This window comes from Symphalangus syndactylus, chromosome 6, assembly GCF_028878055.3.
Source record: "Symphalangus syndactylus isolate Jambi chromosome 6, NHGRI_mSymSyn1-v2.1_pri, whole genome shotgun sequence".
Classification (NCBI taxonomy): domain Eukaryota; kingdom Metazoa; phylum Chordata; class Mammalia; order Primates; family Hylobatidae; genus Symphalangus; species Symphalangus syndactylus.
In genome coordinates, this window is record NC_072428.2 from 20,340,265 (window position 1) to 20,364,405 (window position 24,141).

Below are 24,141 nucleotides of genomic sequence, written 5' to 3' on the forward strand. Positions count from 1 at the left end.
ATGTAGAAGCTGCAGCAAGTTACCCAGAAGATCTAAATAGCTAAGATCATTGATAACGGTGGCTACACTAAACAACAGATTTTCAATGTAGATGGAACAGCCTTCTTTTGGAAGAAGATGCCATACGGGACTTTCCTACCTAGACAGAATAAGTCAATGCCTGGCTTCAAATTTCACAGGACGGGCTAATTCTCTTGTTAAGAGCTAATGCAGCTGGTGACTTCAAGCTGAAGTCAATACTCATTTACTTTTCCGAAAATCCTGGAGCCTTTAAAAATTATGCTAACTCTAACCTGCCTGCACTCTATAAATGGAACAACAAAGCCTGGATGACAGTGCATCTGTTTATAGCACGGTTTACTGAATATTTTAAGCACACTGTTGAGACCTACTGCTCAGGAAAAGATTCCTTTCAAAATATTACTGCTCAGTAGCAATGCATCTGGTTACCCACAAGCTCTGTTGGAGATGTTCAAGAGGATTAATGATTTTTAATGCCTGCTAACACAACAACCATCCTGCAGCCCAGGGATCAAAGAGTCATTCCAACTTTCAAGTCTTATTTAGGAAATACATTTTTAAGGCTATATCTGCCATTGATATTGATTCCTTTGATGGATATGGGCCAAGTAAATTCAAAACCTTCTGGAAAGGATTCACCATTTCAGATGCCATTAAGAACATCTGTGATTCATGGGAGGTCAAAATATCAACATCAACAGGAGTTTGGAGGAAACTGATTCCAACCCTCATAAATGACTTTTAGGTGTTCAAGACTTCAGTCGGGGGAGTAATTGCAGATATAGTGGAAAGAGCAAAAGAACTAGAATTAGAAGTGGAGCCTAAAGATGTGACTGAATTGGTGCAATCTCAGGAACAAATTTAATGGATGAGGAGCTGCTTCTTACACATGAGCAAAGAAAGTGGCTTCTTGAGATGGAATCTAGTCCTGATGGAGATGCTATGAACATTGTTGAAATGACAAGGATTTAGAATATTCCATAAACAGCTGGCAAAGCAGTGGCAGGGTTTGAAAAGACTGACTCCAATTTTGAAAGAAGTTGTTCTGTGCATAAAGTGCTATAAAACAGGCATTGCGTGCTACAGAGAAGTCTTTCATGAAAGGAAGAGTCCATTGAGGTGGTAAACTTCATCGTAATCTTATTTTAAGAAAATGCCACAGCCATCCCAACCTTCAGCAACCACCACACTCATCAGTCAGCAACCATCAACGCTGAGGCAAGATCCTATACCAAAAAACATGAAAACTCACCGAAGGCTAGATGATCATTAGCACTTTCTAGCAAGAAAGTGTTTTTAATTAAGGTATATACATTGCTTTTTTAGATATAATGCTATAGACTACAATATAGTGTAAACATCATTTCTTTTTTTTTTTTTTTTTTTTGAAACGAAGTCTCGCTCTGTCCCCCAGGCTGGAGTGCAGTGGCGCTATCTCGGCTCACTGCAAGCTCCGCCTTCTGGGTTCATGCCATTCTCCTGCCTCAGCCTCCCGATCAATTTATATATACTAGGAAACCAAAAAGTTCATGTGACTCACTTTATTGTGGTGGTCTGGAACTGAACCCACGATATCTCTGAGGTATGGTAGGCTCCTGGAACCCTGCTGAAGTACAGGGCTGTTCTTCCTCCCATCTCTGCTCCTATATCCACAGCTGGACCCCTAACTAATCAGAAGCTTCTCTGTTCCTGAGATGGGCACCTTTTACCAACACTGAATTCCTTAGGGGTGGGAGAAAAGAAAACCTTTAAATCTATGTGAGTCCTTCAAAATAACGTGGGAAAAGGTCCTGCCTGGAGAAGCAAATATTTATGCACATAATTAACTAAGGAGGTAGAGTGTTCTTTCCAAATGTTAAGCAAAACTTGGTGGAAAAAAAACAGACCTGCTTATGAAATGGCCTCTCACAGACACTGGAAGGAGCCACACATCTGAATTAGCTCATGAATCCTCTCCCTATTAAAAATATACCACTCATCTGGGCTAACCCAAGACTTTTCTGGTACCTCACTCCCTACTCCCCGTTTACTCCAGTAAAAATTCTCTTTTTTTTTTTTGTATCTCTGGCCAGGACTGCGCAGTCAGGGCACAATTATCTGATACCAATTCCAGAGCTGTAGGAGAACACCAGTTCCTCTTTTCTCCCTAATGACTTGTATGTCTTTTCTTCATTTTCTATGATGCCCTACCTCAAATTTGACTTTCAGTGGAAGGGCTAGAAGCCAGCAAGCCCTAATTGGCAGGCAGCTAGAAATGTCTAATGTTTTTACTCTACAGTGCTGAGAAAATAGCATCTTTGCTTGAAAAATAAACAAATGGAGCCTCCTCGCTCAGCCAGGGCAATGCACAGGGTGTCAGACACTGAAAACTATGCTCAATGCAAAAATGTGCAGCCAGCCCTTCTCTGTGCCCTCAGCTTCCCTAAGCACTTCAGACTATAGGTGAAGGTATTTATAAGGAGGCTATTCCTTGCTGGTACTTTTTTGTTTACCCCCAAATTTGCTCAATCTTTTAAATTGTTTTTAAACACTACCCAACCTCTTAGCTAGCACAGTGAAATGGGAGTCAGAAGAAAGACCCAGTCTGAAGTCTCAACTCAGTCATTTATAAATTGTGTAAACCTGTACTCACTTCTTAAGTGCTGGAACTCCATTTTTTAAATTTGTAAAATGGAAAGGAATCCATAAAAGTGTGGATTATGGATTCAGTACCATGGCTCATGTCCAGACACTTTTAAAGAAATAAAATGGAAAAGACTGGAATAAATCAGAATATATCAGATATGAAGAGTGTGTTTTGATTCACCTTTATATAAATGTTCTTGTTTGCAATGTAAATGTGATCTTTAACAGCATGACTAAGAGATAAAACTCACACACTATACAATTTACCTATTGAAAGTATACAACGCTATGGCTTTTGGTATATTCAGAGTTGTGCAACCGTCACCACAATCAATTTTAGAACATTTCATCACCCCAAAAGGAAACCCCATGCCCATTAGCAGCCATGCCCCATTTCCTCCCAAACCCCAACTCAGCCCTAGGCAACCACCTATCTACTTTCTATCTCCACGTATTTGCCTACTCTGGACATTTCCTATAAATTGAATGATACAATATGTGGTCTTTTGTAACCGGCTTCTTCTCATTTAGCATAATATTTCCAAGGTTCATTCATACTGTAGCATGTATCAGAACTTTGTTCCTTTGTATGGCTGAATAATATCCCATTGTATAGATATACTACATTTCATTTATCCATTCATCCACTGGTGAACATGTGGGTTGCTGCCACTTTCAGGCTATTATGAATAATGCTGCTATGAACCATTAGCGCACAAATTTGTGTGTGGACATACCAATGTGTTTCCATAAGTCGCTGTCAACAAAGTTTGATGGCAATAGGCTACAAGATTACTGAGGAATAGTTAAATCACTTTGTGATATTTTTAATCAACTCATGGACCTTGACTTTGGAAAAGGAAGTAAAGACCATAAAATCAAGGTTGTATTCTTGTTCATGCAGCCACCTGGATCTCTGTGGCCAATACTGCTTCCCTACTATCTTGAAAAAACAGTCATTTCAGAGAAATCTAACCTTTGGAATATGCATCTTCATTATCCAAAAAGATTGAGACAGGGGCACTTCCATGCTCACAGGAGCTGCTGAACTCTCAGGAGAATTCAGTAATGAATAAATTTCCTTGTTTAAACCAGCTCCCATTCCAAGATGTAAATTCCTGCATCATCAGGTTTCAGACAAAGGATACTCACAAGTATACAGCCATACAGCCAGAGGCCAAAACTCTGAGCCTCCCCTGCTACACACACACACACACACACAAACAACCATTCAATTTGTGAACTGCTCTGCATGCAATGTGACTCCTACAATTGTGGCTATTGAAGAGCTGATGTAAGAAGAGAGGCAATGGTCAAAAGCAGCTCCCTCCACCAGCAAACCTGCATTAATAATTTAGCTATTAACAGCCATGTAACCAAAGAAGCTTGCGAGGGAGAGCTCTGCAGTGATCTGTGACACTAGAAACATCCCCATGCCCACTCCCTTTTCTATTTTCTACTTCAACAACAGAGACCCAGTTGTCGGAAGAACCTGTCACCATTGGAGAAAAGGAACATGACAAATTTGTGAAATCTAAGGAATAAACACAATTCCTATATGCCTTAAATTTATGGCCCTCACAAAGCCTACAAAATATGATAAACCATTACAGGTTTTTTTCTGTCTTCCTGCCTGGCCACAATTAATTTCACCATGTTCCAGCGTAATACGGAATGTAATATATGGAGGCAAGACATTTAGAGTCTTGCAGTGAATAAGCCTTCTGCAGTTTGGGGCCCCAGGGGTAAAAGAAGCAATAATAACAGGACTCATTTTGGGTAACCATTTGTGTGCAGTTTCTAGTTTGCATTGTTAAGCAAGGCAAAACTGCCCAAAGGAACCCACGACAGTACTAGGCTAAGTTAGACAAAATCCAGACGCCTAACATATTCTGTAATTGAGATGCATGGGGGCTCTTATACGCACCCTAGAAGAGCATCATGCCGCAAACAGAAGCTGTGCCTTACCAAACAACAGAAAATGCTCTGGTTTTATTGATACGATAGCCTCCAAGGTCTGAAAAGACCGCAGAATTCAGTTAGAAAGTTCCATGTGGGCACTGCCAAACACTCTACAACAGCAGAACAATGGAAACTATTATTCACTGAAGGCCACCTATGTGTGGGTACTGTGTTAGGACTTTACCATGCTACTGAGGTTAGCATTGAGTCTCCCAAAAAGATAGGTTCAAAGCCTAACCTCCGCTTTCTTTCTCTCTTTCTTTCTCTCTTTCTTTCTCTCTTTCTTTCTCTCTTTCTTTCTTTCTTTCTTTCCCTCTCTGGCCCAGGCTACAATCTACTCGGCTTGCTGCTGCCCGCACCGCGGACTGCCTGGGACTGCCGGCGCGCGCCACCGCTGCCTCCCTTTTCTCCTTTGGATGCAGGCACGCGTTCGCCATCTTGGCCACGCTGCTCGCCAGCTCCTGACGCCGAGTGCTCTGCCCGCCTCAGCCTGCCAGCTCCTGACGGCGAGTGCTCTGCCCGCCTCAGCCTCCCGAGGTACTGGGACTACAGAGGGAGTCTCGCTCACCCAGTGCTCGGTGTTGCCCGGGCTGGAGGGCGGTGGCGTGGTCTGGCCTCGCGGCAGCCTCTACCCCCCGGCCGCCTGCCTTGGCCTGCCAGGGTGCTGGGATTGCAGCCCCTGCCCGGCCGCCGCCCCATCTGGAAGGTGGGGAGCGCCTCTGCCCGGCCGCCCCGTCTGGGAGGTGAGGAGCACCTCTGCCCGGCCGCCCCGTCTGGGAAGTGAGGAGCGCCTCTGCCCGGCCACCCACCGTCGGGGAAGTGAGGAGCGCCTCTGCCCGGCCACCCACCGTCGGGGAAGTGAGGAGCGCCTCTGCCCGGCCACCCACCGTCGGGGAAGTGAGGAGCGCCTCTGCCCGGCCACCCACCGTCGGGGAAGTGAGGAGCGCCTCTGCCCGGCCACCCACCGTCTGGGAAGTGAGGAGCCCCTCTGCCCGGCCACCCACCGTCTGGGAAGTGAGGAGCGCCTCTGCCCGGCCACCCACCGTCTGGGAAGTGAGGAGCGCCTCTGCCTGGCCACCCACCGTCTGGGAAGTGAGGAGCGCCTCTGCCCGGCCACCCACGGTCTGGGAAGTGAGGAGCGCCTCTGCCCGGCCACCCACCGTCTGGGAAGTGAGGAGCGCCTCTGCCCGGCCACCCACCGTCTGGGAAGTGAGGAGCGCCTCTGCCTGGCCACCCATCGTCTGGGAAGTGAGGAGCGCCTCTGCCCGGCCGCCCCGTCCGGGAAGAAGTGAGGAGCGCCTCTGCCCGGCCGCCCCGCCCGGGAAGAAGTGAGGAGCGCCTCTGCCCGGCCGCCCCGTCCGGGAAGAAGTGAGGAGCGCCTCTGCCCGGCCGCCCCGTCCGGGAAGAAGTGAGCGCCTCTGCCCGGCCGCCCCCGTCCGGGAAGAAGTGAGGAGCGCCTCTGCCCGGCCGCCCCGTCCGGGAAGAAGTGAGGAGCGCCTCTGCCCGGCCGCCCCATCCGGGAAGAAGTGAGGAGCGCCTCTGCCCGGCCACCCATCGTCTGGGAAGTGAGGAGCGCCTCTGCCCGGCCACCCACCGTCTGGGAAGTGAGGAGCGCCTCTGCCCGGCCGCCCCATCTGGGAAGTGAGGAGTGCCTCTACCCGGCCGCCCCGTCTGGGAAGTGAGCAGTGCCTCTGCCCGGCCGCCCCGTCTGGGAAGTGAGGAGCGCCTCTGCCCGGCCACCCACCGTCTGGGAAGTGAGGAGCGCCTCTGCCCGGCCACCCACCGTCTGGGAAGTGAGGAGCGCCTCTGCCCGGCCACCCACCGTCTGGGAAGTGAGGAGCGCCTCTGCCCGGCCACCCACCGTCTGGGAAGTGAGGAGCGCCTCTGCCCGGCCACCCACCGTCTGGGAAGTGAGGAGCCCCTCTGCCCGGCCACCCACCGTCTGGGAAGTGAGGAGCGCCTCTGCCCGGCCACCCACGGTCTGGGAAGTGAGGAGCGCCTCTGCCCGGCCACCCACCGTCTGGGAAGTGAGGAGCGCCTCTGCCCGGCCACCCATCGTCTGGGAAGTGAGGAGCGCCTCCGCCCGGCCGCCCCGTCCGGGAAGAAGTGAGGAGCGCCTCTGCCCGGCAGCCCCGCCCGGGAAGAAGTGAGGAGCGCCTCTGCCCGGCCGCCCCGCCCGGGAAGAAGTGAGGAGCACCTCTGCCCGGCCGCCCCGTCCGGGAAGAAGTGAGGAGCGCCTCTGCCCGGCCACCCCGTCCGGGAAGAAGTGAGGAGCGCCTCTGCCCGGCCGCCCCGTCCGGGAAGAAGTGAGGAGCGCCTCTGCCCGGTCACCCATCGTCTGGGAAGTGAGGAGCGCCTCTGCCCGGCCGCCCCGTCTGGGAAGTGAGGAGTGCCTCTACCCGGCCGCCCCGTCTGGGAAGTGAGCAGCGCCTCTGCCCGGCCGCCCCGTCCGGGAAGAAGTGAGGAGCGCCTCTGCCCGGCCGCCCCGTCCAGGAAGAAGTGAGGAGCGCCTCTGCCCGGCCGCCCCGTCCGGGAAGAAGTGAGGAGCGCCTCTGCCCGGGCGCCCCGTCCGGGAAGAAGTGAGGAGCGCCTCTGCCCGGCCGCCCCGTCCGGGAAGAAGTGAGGAGCGCCTCTGCCCGGGCGCCCCGTCCGGGAAGAAGTGAGGAGCGCCTCTGCCCGGCCGCCCCGTCCGGGAAGAAGTGAGGAGCGCCTCTGCCCGGCCGCCCCGTCCGGGAAGAAGTGAGGAGCGCCTCTGCCCGGCCGCCCCGTCCGGGAAGAAGTGAGGAGCGCCTCTGCCCGGCCGCCCCGTCTGGGAAGTGAGGAGCGCCTCTGCCCGGCCGCCCCGTCCGGGAAGAAATGAGGAGCGCCTCTGCCCGGGCGCCCCATCCGGGAAGAAGTGAGGAGCGCCTCTGCACAGCCACCCATCGTCTGGGAAGTGAGGAGCGCCTCTGCCCGGCCACCCACCGTCTGGGAAGTGAGGAGCGCCTCTGCCCGGCCGCCCCGTCCGGGAAGAAGTGAGGAGCGCCTCTGCCCGGCCGCCCCGTCTGGGAGGTGAGGAGCGCCTCTGCCCGGCCACCCATCGTCTGGGAGGTGAGGAGCGCCTCTGCCAGGCCACCCATCGTCTGGGAGGTGAGGAGCGCCTCTGCCCGGCCACCCATCATCTGGAAAGTGAGGAGCGCCTCTGCCCGGCTGCCCCATCTGGGAAGTGAGGAGTGCCTCTGCCCGGACACCCATCGTCTGGGAGATGAGGAGCGCCTCTGCCCGGCCGCCCATCGTCTGGGAAGTGAGGAGCGCCTCTGCCTGGCCACCCATCGTCTGGGAAGTGAGGAGCGCCTCTGCCCGGCCACCTATCGTCTGGGAAGAAGTGAGGAGCGTCTCTGCCTGGCCGCCCCGTCTGGGAAGTGAGGAGCCCCTCTGCCCGGCCGCCCCGTGTCTGGGTAGAAGTGAGGAGCTCCTCTGCCTGGCTGCTCCGTCTGGGAGGTCTACCACGGAGGCCGGAAGCAATGTGGGGGCTGGACGTGGTGGCTCACGCCTGTGGTCCCGGCACTCTGGGGGGCGAGGCGGGTTGATCACTTCGGGCTAGGAGTTCGAGACCAGTCTGGCCAACTTGGCGAAACATGAAGAATACAACAGACAAACCAACCAACCAACTCAATGACAACAAAACAGGTCTACCCTGGAGTCATACTCTAATTTTTTCTATTTTCCTCCCTTTCTGATCCTTTATCCCACTTTCTTTTTCTTCCTCTTCCTTCTCCCTCTTCTTTGTCAAATAGAGGATTGAGTTATTATCACTGATCCATATAAAGTCCCTCTCTCATTTATTTTAACTCCCACCCCCATTTCTATTCCCCGACTTCCCATGTGCAACCTTCCTAATATGTTTGATACGCATCTTTTTGTTTTTATGTATTTTTAGAAAATGTTTATTGTTTTTGTATGCAAAAAAAATTAATAAAAAAAAAAAAAAAAAGAAAAAGAAAAAGCCTAACCTCCAATACCTCTGAATGTGACCTCAATTGGAAAAAGAGTCTTTGCATACATAAAGTTTAAGAAAAGGTCACACTGGATCAAGGTGAGTTCTAACGCAATGAGTGGTATCCTTATAACAAGAGGGAAATTTGGACACAGACAGGGAAGAATACCATGTGAAGATGGAGGCAGAGGCCAGGCATGGTGGCTCACACCTGTAATCCCAGCACTTTGGGAGGCTGAGGCGGGCAGATCATTTGAGGCCAGGAGTCCAAGACCAGCCTGGGCAACATGGCAAAACCCCATCTCTACTAAAAAAAAATACAAAAATTAGCTGGCGTGCACCTGTAATCCTAGCTACTCAGGAAGCTGAGGCAGGAGAATCACTTGAACACAGGAGACAGAGGTGGCAGTGAGCTGAGATCACGCCACTGAACTCCAGCCTGGGTGACAGAACAAGATTCCATCTCAAAAAAAAAAAAAAAAAAAAAAAAAGATGGAGGCAGAGATTGAAGTTATGCAGCTGCCAGCCAAGGAATGCCACAGATTCCTGGTGACCACCAGAATCTAAGACAGAAGCATGGAGTAGATTCTCCCTCAGAGCCTCCAGATGGAACCAGCCCTGCAAACACCTTGATTCAAACTTCTCTCTCCACAACTGTGAGAGAGTAAAGTGTCCACTGTTTTAAACCACCCAGTTGGTAAGAATTTGTTACAACAGCCTTAGGGAACTAATATTACTATAAATAAAATCCTTAAGACAACCCTGAGAGCTGGGCATTTTCAAACCATCCCCCATGCCTTTATAGGTGATGGAAAAACTGAGACTCAGCAAAATGTCAAAATCACATAGAGAACAAATGGAGGAATGAGGCCCCTAGGTTGTATAAGTCTAAGTAAACCCCAAGCCCAAACTACTAGCTAAGAGGCACCAAATGTTGCCATTGTGTCTGTAGCGTGGTTTTCCTACGAGGTTTTCAGATGATCCCTGGAAGTCTTAGCAGAGCAATCAGGCAAGAGAAAGAAAGCAAGGGCATCCAAATAGGAAAAGAAGATGTCAAGCCATCCCTCTTCACTGACATTATGATTCTATACCTAGAGAACCCTAAAGACTCCAACAAAAGGCTCCCAGAACTGATAAACAACTTCAGTAAAGTTTTGGGATACAAAATCAATGTACAAAAATCAGTAGCATTTCTATCCACCAATAACATTCAAGCTGAGAGTCAAATCAAGAACACAATCCCATTTATAATAGCCACAAAAAAGTTAACAAATAAAATACATACCTAACCAAGATATATTCCTTGGTTAGGAGTACATATAACTAAGCAGGTGAAAGATCTCTATAAGGAGAATTACAAAACACTGCTGAAAGAAATCATAGACACAAACAAACAAACAAAACCTTCCATGCTCATGGATTAGAATAATCAACATTGTTAAAATGGCCATACTGCCGAAAGCAACCTACAGATTCAATGCTAATCCTATCAAACTGCCAATGTCATTTCCCACAGAATTAGAAAAAAGTGATTCTAAAATTCATATAGAACCAAAAAAGAGCCCAAAGAGCCAGAGCAATCCTAAGCAAAAAGAACAAAAGTGCAGGCATCACATTACTGGACTTCAAACTATACTACAGGGCTACACAAACCAAAACAGCATGGTAATGGTACAAAGACAGACACATAAACCAATGGAACAGAATAGAGAACCCAGAAATAAACCTGCACACCTACAGCCATCTGATCTTTTACAAAGTCAACAAAAATAAACAATGGGGAAAGGACTTCTTATCCAGTAAATGGTGCTGGGATATCTGGCTAGCTATAAGCAGAAGAATGAAATTGAACACCCATCTTTCACTATACACAAAAATTAACTCAAGATAGAGTAGAGATTTAAATATAAGACCACAAACTATAAGACTCTCAGAAGAAAACATAGGAAATACTATTCTGGACATCAGTCTTGGCAAAGAATTTATAGCTAAGTCCTCAAAAGCAACTGCAACAAAAACAAAAATTGACAAGTGGGACCTGGCCAGGCATGCTGGCTCATGCCTGTAATCCCAGCACTTTGGGAGGCCGAGGTGGGCAGATCATGAGGTCAGGAGACCGAGATCATCCTAACAAACACAGTGAAACCCCAACTCTACTAAAAATACAAAAAATTAGCAGGGCATGGTGGCATGTACCTGTAGAGCCAGCTACTTGGGAGGCTGGGGCAGGAGAATCGCTTGAACTCAGGAAGCGGAAGTTGCAATGGGCCGAGATCGCACCACTACACTCTAACCTGGGCGACAGAGCAAGACTCCATCTCAAAAAAAAAAAAAAATTTGACAAGTAGGACCTAATTAAACTAAGGAGCTTCTGCACAGCAACAGAAACTATCAACATAGTAAACAACCTATAGAATGAGAGAAAATATTCGCAAACTATGCATCCCACAGAGATCTAATATCCAGAATCCATAAGGAACTTAATTCGAAAAGCAAAAATCAAATAACTTCATTAAAAAGTGGGAAAAGACACGAACAGCCACTTCTCAAAAGAAGACATACAGCCAGGCACAGTGGCTCATGCCTGTAATCTCAGTACTTTAGGAGGCTGAGGTGGGATAATCACTTGAGCCCAGGAGTTCGAGACCAGCCTGGGCAACACAGTGAGACCCCATTTCTACAAAAAATAATTTAAAAATTAGCAGGCATAGTGTCGCATGCCTGTAGTCCCAGCTAATTGGGAGGCTAAGATGGGAGGATGGCTTGACCCCAGGAGGTTGAGACTGCAGTGAGTTGTGACCATGCCACTGCACTCCAGCCTGGGTGACAGAATGAGACCATGTCTCAAAAAACAAACGAACAAAAAAGAAGGCATACAAGTGGCCAAGAAACATATTTTTTAAAATGTCATTAGAGAAATGCAAATCAAAACCATAATGAGATACCATCTCATACCAGTCAGAATGACTATTATTAAAAAGTCAAAAAACAACAGATGCTGGTGAGGCTGTGGAGCAAAGGAAACACTTATACACAGTTGATGGGAATGTAAATTAGTTCAGCCACTGTGAAAAGCAGTTTGGAGATTTCTCAAAGAGCTTAAAACAAAATTACCATTTGACTGACCCAGCAATCTCATTACTAGGTATATATATAAAAGAAAATAGATCATTCTACCAAAAAGACACATGCACTCGTATGTTCATCGTAGCACCATTCACAATAGCAAAGACATGGAATCAAACGAGGTGCCCATCAACAATGGATGGGATAAAGAAAATATGGTACATGTACACCATGGACTACTACATACATAGCCATAAAAAGAACAAAATCTTGTCCTCTGCAGCAACATGGATGCAGCTGGTGGCCATTATCCTAAGTGAATTCATGCAGGAACAGAAAACCAAATACCGTATGTTCTCATTTATAAGTGGGAGCTAAATATTGGGTATTCATGGACATAAACATGGCAACAACAGACACTGGAGACTGTTAGAGGAGGAAGGGAGCAGGGCAAGGGCTGAAAAACTAAGTATTGGGTACTAAGCTCACTACCTGGGTGATGGGATCAATCATGCCCCAAACTCTAGCATCTTGCAATACCCTCACGTCACAAACCTGCACAGGTATTCCCAGTATCTAAAATAAAAGTTGAAATTATTCTTTAAAAAGATGATCCCTAAAAATATGCAGACTTCAGTAGTTTCTTGCTAGCAAGATATACAAATGTGTCATAACAAGATATACAAATGTGTCATAGCTGGTACTTGACCCACCTCCACCATAGGAGGCATGAATATTCTCTTTAGGCAGACAACTACATTAGCAAAACTCTAAGTGAAGCAGCCCTGTGAATCAGACAAATACTCAAACAGATTTTAAATGCCTCATTCATTCAACTCAACTAACCTTTGCTGAGTGCTGAGAAAAGTGTGAGGCAGACAGCCCGGTGTGAGAGATCTAGAGATACAGCCCTTGACTTTGAAGAGCTCAAGACATCATTTTCTCTGGCAAATGGGCCCAACACTACTCATGCTTGAGCTTTTACTCAGATTCAATGAACTAATTACCAAAAGGTGTGCTCTGCATCATTTGTGGCAGAGAGTGATACTCATCTGACAGTCCTCCCATTTCCCAGGTTAGGGAGGGCCATGTGACTAGTTTGGGTCAATGGAATGTGCCGAAAGGTGACATGTATCACTTTTAGGGTGAACAGAGGAGCTGGCAACAACAGGTCCTGCAATCTCTTCTCCTGCTGTGGCAATGCTGCAGACGGTGGAGCCTCAATCAGCCAGGAGAAAGTGACCAAGACAGGTAGAGCCCTCGCCCACTACTGCCATCCAATCTGCAGGGGCTTTTGTGTGAAAAATAGGCTTCTATGTGTTAAACTTTCCAGGAAGTTTGTTACCGCAGCACAGACCTCTCCTACCCTGACTAATACATTATCTAACACATGTCCTTACATAAGCATATCACAATAAATAACAGGTTAAATTCCAAGATAAAACCACATTAATTCTTGGAGCCTGAACATCAACAATATTCTGGTAGAGAGAAATTTACCATATATTGTACAAGTTCTGTTCACATTTCTTTTCTTGTATATCAAAGAGACACAAAAATAAAATGAAATAAATTATCTCTCCTTTAACCAATCCGAGGCATTGCAATACAAAATGTTTTCAGAATTCAGCCTCTTCCTAGAGATAATCAGCCACTGTCCAGTTCTAATCCCAATGGCCCTTTATGCAGAGATTTTTGTCTTATTTTTGTGGCCCCTAACCTAGATGGATCTGGATCTTCCTGGATCCAACAAATGCTTGGGATATGAATGTCTCTCATGAACAACAGCAGTATTCTCACACAAAGTCATCAACATAAGTCTCTCGTCAAATACTCATCTGTCCAGACTGGCCTCAGGGTACTGTCTCCTGCCCTCTCCTTGGGCACACCCCAGCCTAGATTTTGCACTTTCCACACACCATAAATTGAACTCCACTGTATTAGTCTGTTCTCACACTGCTAATAAAGACATACCCGAGACTGGGTAATTTATTAAAAAAAAAAAAAAAGGCTTAATGGACTCACGGTTCCACATGGCTGGGGAGGCCTCACAGTCACGGTAGAAGGTGAAGGAGGAGCAAAGGCACATCTTACATGGTGGCAGGCAAGAGAGCCTGTGTAGGAGAACTGCCCTTTATAAAACCATCAGATCTTGTGAGACTTATTCACTATCGCGAGAATGGCATTGGAAAAACCTGCCCCCATGATTCAGTTACCTCCCACCGGGTCCCTCCCACAACACGTAGGGATTATGGGAGCTACAATTCAAGATGAGATTTAGGTGGGGACACAGCCAAACCATATAATTCACCAAAGTATCTCCCACACTTGCCTCCCTCAGGGACCACGAGACTGACTAGAGCCCAAGTACTAAAAGGCTCCAGGGCAGAGTTCCAGCCTACCATCCCAATGGCCAGAGAGTCCCACCATCTCAGCAAGACCACCTTACGGGATCTGCAAAAATATCCTCTCCCTGAGTCTACTCCATTTCCTAACTTGTCTAAAAGGAAAAGCTCAAAATGCTAGAGATTTACTAACTCCAGAGAGACATGCAATAGGGAATCCACAGAACCAGACAGTGGAAGGGTACAGGAAGCACGAAGAACAATAATGGATCTGACATGTTGGCTGATGCCCATAATCCCAGCACTTCAGGGAACAAAGGTGAGTGAATTGCGTGAAGCCAGGAGTTTGAGATCAGCCTGGGCAACAAAGCAAGAGCTCATCTCTACAAAAACTGTAAGTAAAAAGTGAGCCTGGCATGATGGTGTGCACAAGTAGTTCCCTGCTACTTGGGAGGCTGAGGTGGGAGAACCATTTGAGGCCAGCAGTTCGAGGCTGCAGTGAGCTATGTTCATGCCACTGCACAGAGTGGGACCCTGTCTCAGGAAAAAAAAAGAACAAGCAGGATGTGGTGGCTCACGCCTGTAATCCCAGTGCTTTGGGAGGCCGAGGCGGGCAGATCACCTGAGGTCAGGAGTTTGAGACCAGCCTGACCAACATGGAGAAACCCCATCTCTACTAAAAATACAAATTAGACAGGCATGGTGATGCATGCCTGTAATCCCAGCTACTCTGGAGGCTGAGGCAGGAGAATCGCTTGACCCCAGAAGGCGGAGGTTGCGGTGAGCCAAGATCGAACCATTGCACTCCAGCCTGGGCAACAAGAGCGAAACTCTGTCTCAAAAAAAAAAAAAAAAAAAATGAAGTTTAAAATGTGCTCTACAGGGATGCCCCAGAGCCTGCTTGGTGAGAATCTTGGTGAAGGGACACAGAGCCACAGAGCCCACCCCACCCGACTCCCATCTAACCAAAGCGGTACAGATGACCTGTTTCACACATTAGCTTTGATGTAAAGATTTCCTTGCTGAAAAGTCACTTGCTGCTGAAAGTGGCTTGGACTGTGGGACTCTCAGCTCTCCATCTGTCTGTCCTTGGACAAATCAGTTGACCTCTCTGAGACCCAAATCCCTTCTCTATAAACCAGGACAATAAACCACTTCACAGGCCTAGCATGAGGATTAACAGAAGTCATTATGAAAAAAAAAAAATGCCTGATGCATTGTGGGCGGTCAACAAATGTTCCTTCTCTTCCCCACAAACATCAACACTGGCCAAATAAGTCAGCTGCACATGAGGCTGAAGATGTTTATTTTGCAATTAGTAGTGTGAGGGCCCTTTCTAAAATGTTTGCTGGGAGCCCAAAATCTCTAGGTAAATCAGTATGTCATGCTGTTTTCCCAAAAATGGAGCAATCCATTTCAACAAGTACTTAATGAGCACCAAGACATCAGATTTCTCAACAAGCAGGAAAAACCCTTCATCATTAGCAAACTGTTTTTCTTCTTATAAGGACATTTGTCATTGGCTTTAGATAATCCAGCATGACCTCTTCTCAAGATCTTAACTTGGCCAGGCACAGTGGTTCATGCCTGTAATCCCAGCACTTTGGGAAGCCGAGGCAGGCGGATCACTTGAGGTCAGGAGTTCAAGGCCAGCCTGGCCAACATGGTGAAACCGCGTCTCTACTAAAGATACAAAAAAATTAGCCAGGCGTGCACCTGTAATCCCAGCTACTCAGGAGGCCAACGCAGGAGAATCACTTGAACCTAGGAGGCAAAGGTTGCAGTGAGCTGAGATCATGCCACTACACTCCAGCCTGGGTGACAGAGCAAGACTCTGTCCAAAAAATAAATAAATAAGTAAATAAATAAATAAAAATCCTTAACTTAATTACCCTTTTTCCAAATAAGGTCAGATTCACAAGTTCTGAGTGTACATACCTTGACCACCACACACCCCCCTACAGGGGTCTAGGTGTTGTCATCTGAACGGTAAGCCAGCCAGTGAGAACATTGCATGCCCACCTCCTTCCAAACCTTCAATCTAGCCTCATAGCCCAAGCAGGTCCATGTGGTTTGTTATATGGATACAGGGAGAGAGCAGTGACCAGAAATATAATGCAAGCGACATATGTAATTAAAATGTTTCTAGTAGCCATATTACAAACAGGTAAAAAGGAACAGGTAAAATTAATTTTGATGGTATCTTTTATTTAACCTATACACCCAATATAGGGTTGATATACGATCCTTGTCTTCAATGTGTGTACGATGGAGGTAAGGAAATAAGGCTCAAATATATTCAATAATCAAGCAAGTTCCCAGGATTAGTTCAAAAGCAGCAACTAGCCGGGAACGGTGGCTCATGCCTGTAATAACAACACCTTGGGAGGCCAAGGCGGGTAGATCAGTTGAGGTCAGGAGTTCAAGACCAGCCTGGCCAACATGGTGAAACCCCGCCTCTGCTGAAAATATAAAAATTAGCCAGGCATGGTGGTGTACACCTGTAGTCCCAGCAACTCGGGAGGCTGAGGCAGGAGAATCGCCTGAATCTGGCAGGCAGGAGTTGTAATGAATTGAGATTTCGACACTGCACTGCAGCTTGGACGACAAAGCAAGACTCTGTTTCAAAAAAAAAAAAAAAAAGCAGCAAACAGGCCTAAACACAGACACAAGAAATGTCACAAGCAGTGGCCTTGGGAAAGGAATGGAATGCACATGGGTGTAATGAATTCAGAAGAAAAGGCCACCTTAGAGAGAGCTGAGCTGTCTTCAAGCTGCACAACAACATGCACAGTAAGTCCACGGCTTCATGAGTAGGCTACTTTGTGCAAATTAGCACATATTAGTTATGGGTTGAAATGTGTCCCCCAAAAACAATATGCCGGAGTCCTAACCTCCAGTTAACTCTGAATGTGACCATATTTGGAGACAGGATCTTTACAGAAGTGATCGAGTTAAAATGGGGTCATTAAGGTGGGCCCTAATCCAACATGACTGGCGTCCTTTTATAAAGAGGGGATATTTGTACACAGAGACAGACCTATACAGAGAGAGGGTGATGTGGAGACACACAGAGAACATAATGTCATGATGAAGGCAGAGACCAAGGGAATGCTGCCCAAGGAACGACAGAGTGCCAGAAAGCCATCAGAAGCTGGGGGAGGCACGGAACAGATTCTCCCTCACCACCTGCAAATGGAACAAACCCTGCAGACACCTTGATGTAGAACTTCTGGCCTCCAGAACTGTGAGACAATAAATTTCTGTTGTTTAAGCCACTCGGTCTTGGTACTTTGTTACACCCACTCCAGAAAACTATTTAATAATATAGTGCCTGTTCCTGAGGGCAGGCACACAACTTGGCCCTGAACGTAGGACTAACTACTGCAACCCAGAACAGCCAAGGAAACAGCACTGGTGATGGAAGGCCCAAAGAGCTCCGACTCCCAGGCTACACGGCCAGGTAACAAGGAATTGTCCTTTAGCTTTTGGTGGAAGAACCAAAAGCGGAAAATACAGCTTTTCTAACACGCAACGACAGCATGCCTCAAGCACCCGAATACTCACCCACACACTGTGTTCACAGCCTGGGCTGAGCAGGGCTACAGCTGGCTCCTGTCGAAAGCTAAAGCCAGGGAAATGCCAACTTGATGGGAGATGCCAAGCACTCTTGCATTTCCAAGTCTATCCTGTCAATGCGGCTTTGGCAAACTGCAGCAAGGAGAAGGCCCTACTGAAATCGACTTCCTTTTCCAAAGAGAAGAGGTCACAGCATCAGGACCATCTAAATGAACATTAGAGAAGTGTACTCCTCAAAAAATCTGAGGATCTGAAAACAAATCTTTTCATCAGCATGTGCACCTGCTATCAGAATCTGAGATATTCATGAGTTATTTTTCTGTTCTTAATATTAACAGCCAAGGACATCCCCATTGTTCTTGTTTGTTTTTCACAAACCTTAACCCACTTAATCCCCACAGCCACCCACTGAGGTCATTATTGCCTCCATTTTGCAAATGAAGACACTGAGACCAGGAAGGTTAAGTGACATGGCCAAGGTCACATAGCTGAGAAACAGACAGCAAAGTTATAGTCCCAAGTTACTCTGCCTGCAGAGTCCTGGTTGTCACCACAAAACCCTCCCTCCCTCTGACTCAGGTCCCCCCGCTGCCCACTTCCCTCACGTTTCCCAGAACTATGGCCTAATGACGTAAGCATTTAGGAAATAGAAGTGAAAGGTCCAAGTCACAGCTGTAACTGGACCATGGCCCCAAAGGGAAACTTACTTATATTTGTTTTTCTTCTTCTTCCCATATGTGAGATTTCCCCCAACCAATCCGAAAACCAAAACCCAAACAAGGAAGCCTTGCCTCCCCTGGGGTCAGCAGTGGCCCGAGGGTCCCCAATAATAGCTTCTAAACTGAGGTCCCCAGACTGTGGGGGATGCCCAAGGTTCCCACCACTAGTTCAAAAGCAGTAACCAAAATTGTCCTTTTTCCTAAACATTGGGCAATTGTCTTATCAAGTATCTTCGTTCTTGGCTGAAATCAAAACACATCTGCGAGGCAACAAGAACGACTTCTTCTAAGTAGAAACTCTCATAGCTATACATGTCTTTCATTCATGTTTTAACAATACAAATTATTGTTTAATAATTTTGCTATTTCAAAACATCTGGCTAGTGGGGAGAATATTATCAAAGAAGTCCTCAGCTGGGTTGGGCAGGGAGTCAGTAGAAAAGGATTTATCAGCACCTGTTTGCATTTGGAAACCCAGAAAACACTTTCACAAGGCCCAGGAGCAGAATCCAAGTTTCTCATTAATAAAATAACATTTTTCATAGTGTCATTCTCCCAAACTTTAACAAAGTTCACATACACTCATTAACCTTCACAGTAGGGGAGCTAAATGAACTAGAATTTCCATTTTATATATATAAACAGAAACAGAAACCTCATTTTCAAAAGGAGTAACTCAAACCAACTAACTAATCTACCAGTGGATCCGTTCCCTAACAGGAGCCAATAAGCCATACAACACCCATCCCAGTAAAACCAATGGTATCAAGGAAGGGGAAAATGCCAGTGCAGTAATTCTTTGCTGTGGTTTGACTGTCTATGGGTCATTTATTTCACTATATGAAGCCTCAATTTCCCCAGCAATAAAATGGGGATAATATCTGCCACATAGTAATGAAGATATAGCTGTAAATTACTTTGAATTGCCCGGATAATCAGCATTATGCAAATTGACGAACTCATTAGAGAGCTACTAAACACATTATACATCTCATAAAAATACTTCCATGGAGATTAAGGCTCAATTAAAAGGCTTCATTTTTTAATAATTTCCATCACCTTGTTATTTTAAAGACAAGAACACTTAACAGCCAGTTTAGATATTTCTAGCAAAGAGACACTGGGCCTTCTCTAACATTTGTGATGAAGCTCTGCATTGATAAACAATTGGCCAATGAAAGGGAAGAGGATATATCTAGTAGAATAGTTGTGAGCCTGGCTGAAATCAGGAGACCAGGAGAGCCCTCCCCAGGAGAATGCCACCGGCTCAACAACCTTGTCTCAGGTACATCAACCACCACATCTCTCAGCACAGAGCAACAAGGCCCAGTATATCTTATAAATTCTCTTTCAAGTATGGTACCTAGGAACTAACTTGACTCGACTTTTAACTTGGCTTCTCCCGATGTCTTCAGAAGAGGCAAATAAACTCCAACAACCTAAAACAAATGGATCAGAGGCTCTGAGACAGACAGTTTCAACACTCACCTAAAGCTCCGCTAACTTGAGAAGCCCAATCCTCACACCATCCTGTATAGCAAGGACTAAACCCATGGTCAACCTCAGGAAGGGAAACTATCATACTACAACACAACTACAACTCAGAGACTTCCACACCCTTCCACCATCAATAAATATCCTGTGACCAAAACTGCAACTTCAGTTTCCAAGTTCAGAGAGGTCATAGGTTGGATGTGTCCCAAAGCAGCCAAGGTGATCAAGCAAGCAAATACGGAATGGCAGCTAAGTGTTTTTTTGCACAAAACTCTCAGAAAGCTCTTCCACCTAGTCAAGCCTGTGACCAAACTCTAACGCAGCACTGTCCCACCTAGGAGCCCGGGCTCCACTTGGCTGGAGGAAACCCAAAGGAAAAACCACATGCCTGTTTCCTGGTGCCCACCACCACAATTATCAACCAGGCTAGTTTCCACAGATTGGGCCTGCTTCTTCTTGTCTTTCCTCACCATGTTTATGAAAGCAACACTCTAGGCAGACACCTCAGATCCAGAGTGGAGCATTATTCAATGTGTGGAAAGAAAAACAACTCAAATACGAAAGAAAATGGCTGAAAACAAACAGCCTTGTTAAAGAATCCTTTGCAAATCTGAGATTCTGGTATTCACTAATAAGGGAAAAATGTGTAAACCATTCAGCAAAATCCAAAATGAGCCCAAGTTCAGGGAAACAATATACTAATAGCTGTGCCCCTCAGAGGATAAGCATAATTTAAGCTAAAATAACTCCTCTTTCCTCCCCTTACCTGAAGCGCTTGGAATGTTAGAGAAACAACTCTGAATGCAGGTATTTAAAATTTTAATGTTTCATTGAGCTGACTATCCTGGACTCAGCTGGTGATCAATTTACCTATTAACTGCCTTTTCCAGCTCAACAATCTGCTCTAGGTAAAGCAATGCCTCCTGCTTAGGAGAGACCATGAGGCTAAGAAAACAGCAAATCCTTTCAGGACTGACACATAGAGGGGCCTTCAGGTCTGGGATACTGGGTCAGAATCACATGTCCTAAGCAAAGCAAAGCTGGGGTCCCAAAGATGTGTGAGGAACAGCCCACCTTGAATCAAGGAGTTTAGTACATCAAGAAGAGCTACCATGACTGCAAACACATTTAACTGATGGCCATACTGGGTCCATGTCACACAATGTCACAAACAGAATGGATGAGGCTGCCCTGCCCTGGACCACCCTGGATGACCCTGCATGAAGGCTGAAGGCAGCAGTGCAGCACTGCAGGCAGGCACACCTCGAGTGGGTGTGAGGCTGGAGACAGGCAGGGATTCCATTCACAAACGGCTACAGTTTGGCTTTTGCCTTTGATGCAACAGCAAACAGCCTTCAGTGTTACTTCCCTTCCTCCTAAAAATGTGAATTAGACATCCTGGTTATTTTAAATAATCTGGCTTACCTTGCATCACTTGGGAGAATCACAAGCCATTGTCAATCAATAAAAAGATCCCCACTGTGCCTCACTCTGGAGCATATCCCATGGAACCCACACAGGAAGCTGCAGCCCTATTATAAATCCGTATCCACATCCTGGAGTCTACCACGGTGACCACCGACATAGGGGTTCAGGTTTGAAACCACCATCTGTTTTCCCTAACCCCACCATCTGAAGGCACTGCTATGGCCTGAGCGTCTGTGTACCTCCAAAATTCTTATGTTTAAATCTAATCCCCAATGTAATAGTGTTAAGAGATGGGGCCTTCAGGAGGTGGTTAGGTCATGAATGGGATTAGCACCTTTATGAAAGAGGCCTGAAAGGGCCTTTTTCCCCTTCCACCATGTGAGGACCACCTATGAAGCAGAGCACCCTCACCAGACACAGAATCTGCTGGTGACTTGATCTTGGACTTTCCGGCCTAGAGAATTGTTAGTGATCAATTTCTATTATCTATAAATTACCCAGTCTAAGGTTTTTTGTTATAGCAGCTTGAGAGGACCTAAGACAGGCGTCTCATTGGGCCTCTCCCTACCTGTACTCTCCCAGGATACCTCTTATTCCTCTAGTAAAGCTGCTTGGGAGAATGATCATATTTTCTGTAAAATACCCCTGTGAAGTTTTCAGAAGTAAAATTCTGGAATTTGGTCTTCTTCCCTTCATAATGAACCCCTTCGTACACTCCTCCCGGCCCCATTTTATGTTTTCCTTTTCTAATTACTAAAAAGACTCCTGATTTTACTTAAGCACATTCCCCAGTCTTCCTTGCAACAAAATGTGGCTGTATTTTGGCCAATGGGATGTAAGCAGAAGTTCAGTGTGTGACTTCCAGGAAGGATCCTAAAGAAGAGGGAGCCCATCCTTCTAGGTGCCTTCCTCCTTCCTCCAACTGGAATTCAGATGACATGGCTGGTACTCGAGCAGTCATCTTGGGCCATGAGGTACTTAGCACAGGAATACCAAGTAAGAGAGGGAGCCTGGGTCCCTGATAGCATGGACCCAGCCACCATGCCACCCTGAATTACCTACCTCCAGCAGGCTCTGAAAGCCACTCAACAGGCATAACACATGTCTGAGCAATGCAGTTTTCATTCTAATAAAATGAATTATTGAATTTGAGCTTGAATTTCAATAAATCAGTAACACCCAAAAAAACACATTTGTAAATATGTTCTAAGCATGCATGTTTCCAAAACTCGAAGATAAATAAAAAGCCAAAGCAACACAGCTAAACACAACGCATGCATGCATGGACATGTGCGCACACACACGCACACACACACAAACACAAACACACACCTTAAGTCACCGTCCACCTTGCAATATAATAAAATTCAACTAAAACAGACTCTTTTGAAAATGGAAGACTCATTCATTCCAACATCATCTCAGACACCTCATAGTGTCCTTCCCCACCCCTTACCAGACTAAGCTCCTGGAGAAGAGACTTTGTGTTATTCAACTCAGTACCCCCAACTGCCTAACAATATGCCTGGAACATAGTAAGTTTCATGATGAATGAAGTCAAATTCATGCACTGTCCCAGGAGGGGAGGAAATGAGCGTACACAGGAAATACCAGCATCCCCTTCCTGACTGTGTCTATGTCTGTGTTTCCAGAAAGCATCCCCTATCCACTGTCCCTGGGCCTCCATACCTCTCCTGTACACCTCCTTCAGAGGCCACCTGGCCAGCTCTCATCACCTGTTTTGGGGAGAAACTTTCCAGCTCCAACATCCGTAAAGTCCCATATTGCCTCCTACCCTCCTTTCCCACCAAGATATGAACCCTCCGCATCTCAGGAAGAGCTGGACTCACAGAACCAATCCCTACAACTATGCCTGTCTTAATTATAAAGGGACATAAGGATATAACTGTGTACACTTCCAAGTTCAAATTCTACCATGACGCCACTCACTCACAACAAGTTTAAAGAATTACCAGGCAGGTTTCCTGCCAACATCACCCCACCCCATCCATGTGGTCCCCAACTCTGAGATCATCAAATTTCTGCTTCAGGAACTAGGCCCTATCCTTCCTTTCAGCACCCTACACTCCTAGGAAAATGAGACCCCTCCAACCCCTCACCAGCCCAGCTCCTCTTACCTGATATCAGAAAGGGTCCCTCTCTTCAACTGATTCCCCAACCTGCCCAAGGTCTCTTCTATATGAACATTCTCCTGAGCCTGGGCATGCAATGCACTACTCACCTGTTCTCAGAAGTCTCTACCACCATCAGCACATCCAAACACAACAGACAACTCTTTTTGGCTTCACACCCTTCTACTAAAAAAAAAAAAAAAAAATCCCTAGTGCTCCCTCCTCTTCCTGGCCAGCTCTCTGGCTCAGCCCATTTGAAGGTTCCATTCTCCAACCTTCTCTCATGAATCACGGCATCATCCTATACCTCTCTGTCCTACAAAGCTCAGTGCCAAAGATTATACCAGTTGCACTCCAGTGCCTATACTGTTTGTTATTTCTTTTTGGTTTTTAACTTCCTTTAACCCATCATCTTTTAATTAGAGTCTGAGTTCTCTACCCCTACAGGTCAATCAATCTATAATGACTTTTGGGAAAGGAAATGGAAGCATTATTTTGGCCAGGAACTGTAGGTAAAAAAATTGACTTAACGAAATGTGGGGAAAACGAAAATGCAGAGAACACAGCTGCCAGAATTTCCATCCTTCTTCCAGATGCCTGTTCTGCATGCTCTTGTTCTTCAGGGAGAGAGACTGGCACTAATCCATCAGCATCTCAAACACTCCACAGCTTTGCTATTACTGCATTCTACTAGGATAACATCTTCAAGCTGCAATGACACACTTGATTTCACCAAGAAGCAGCGGTGTGGCCAGAAAAGTAATATTTAACAATATGAACATAATCCCTAATAA

At 46.6% G+C, this 24,141-nt stretch overlaps 1 protein-coding gene and 1 long non-coding RNA gene across 5 annotated transcripts in view; both read right to left on the reverse strand.

Moving 5' to 3' along the window:
* The window catches only part of LDLRAD3 (low density lipoprotein receptor class A domain containing 3), a 294,823-nt gene that overhangs the window by 239,667 nt on the left and 31,015 nt on the right, over positions 1-24,141 (reverse strand). Inside the window, exon 1 of one of the 4 annotated variants that reach the window (XM_055281907.2) lies at positions 17,563-17,583. The exons of the other annotated variants lie outside the window; for them this stretch is intronic. The gene's annotated coding sequence lies outside the window, so the exon portion shown is untranslated. Of the gene's footprint in view, positions 1-17,562; positions 17,584-24,141 lie in introns of those variants that run through there. 4 annotated transcript variants of the gene reach the window in all.
* LOC134736872 (uncharacterized) lies at positions 2,063-9,009 on the reverse strand. Its single transcript, XR_010121285.1, has 2 exons — positions 8,601-9,009; positions 2,063-4,846 (listed from the first exon to the last, which is right to left on the reverse strand). It is a non-coding gene; the product is annotated as an uncharacterized lncRNA (long non-coding RNA).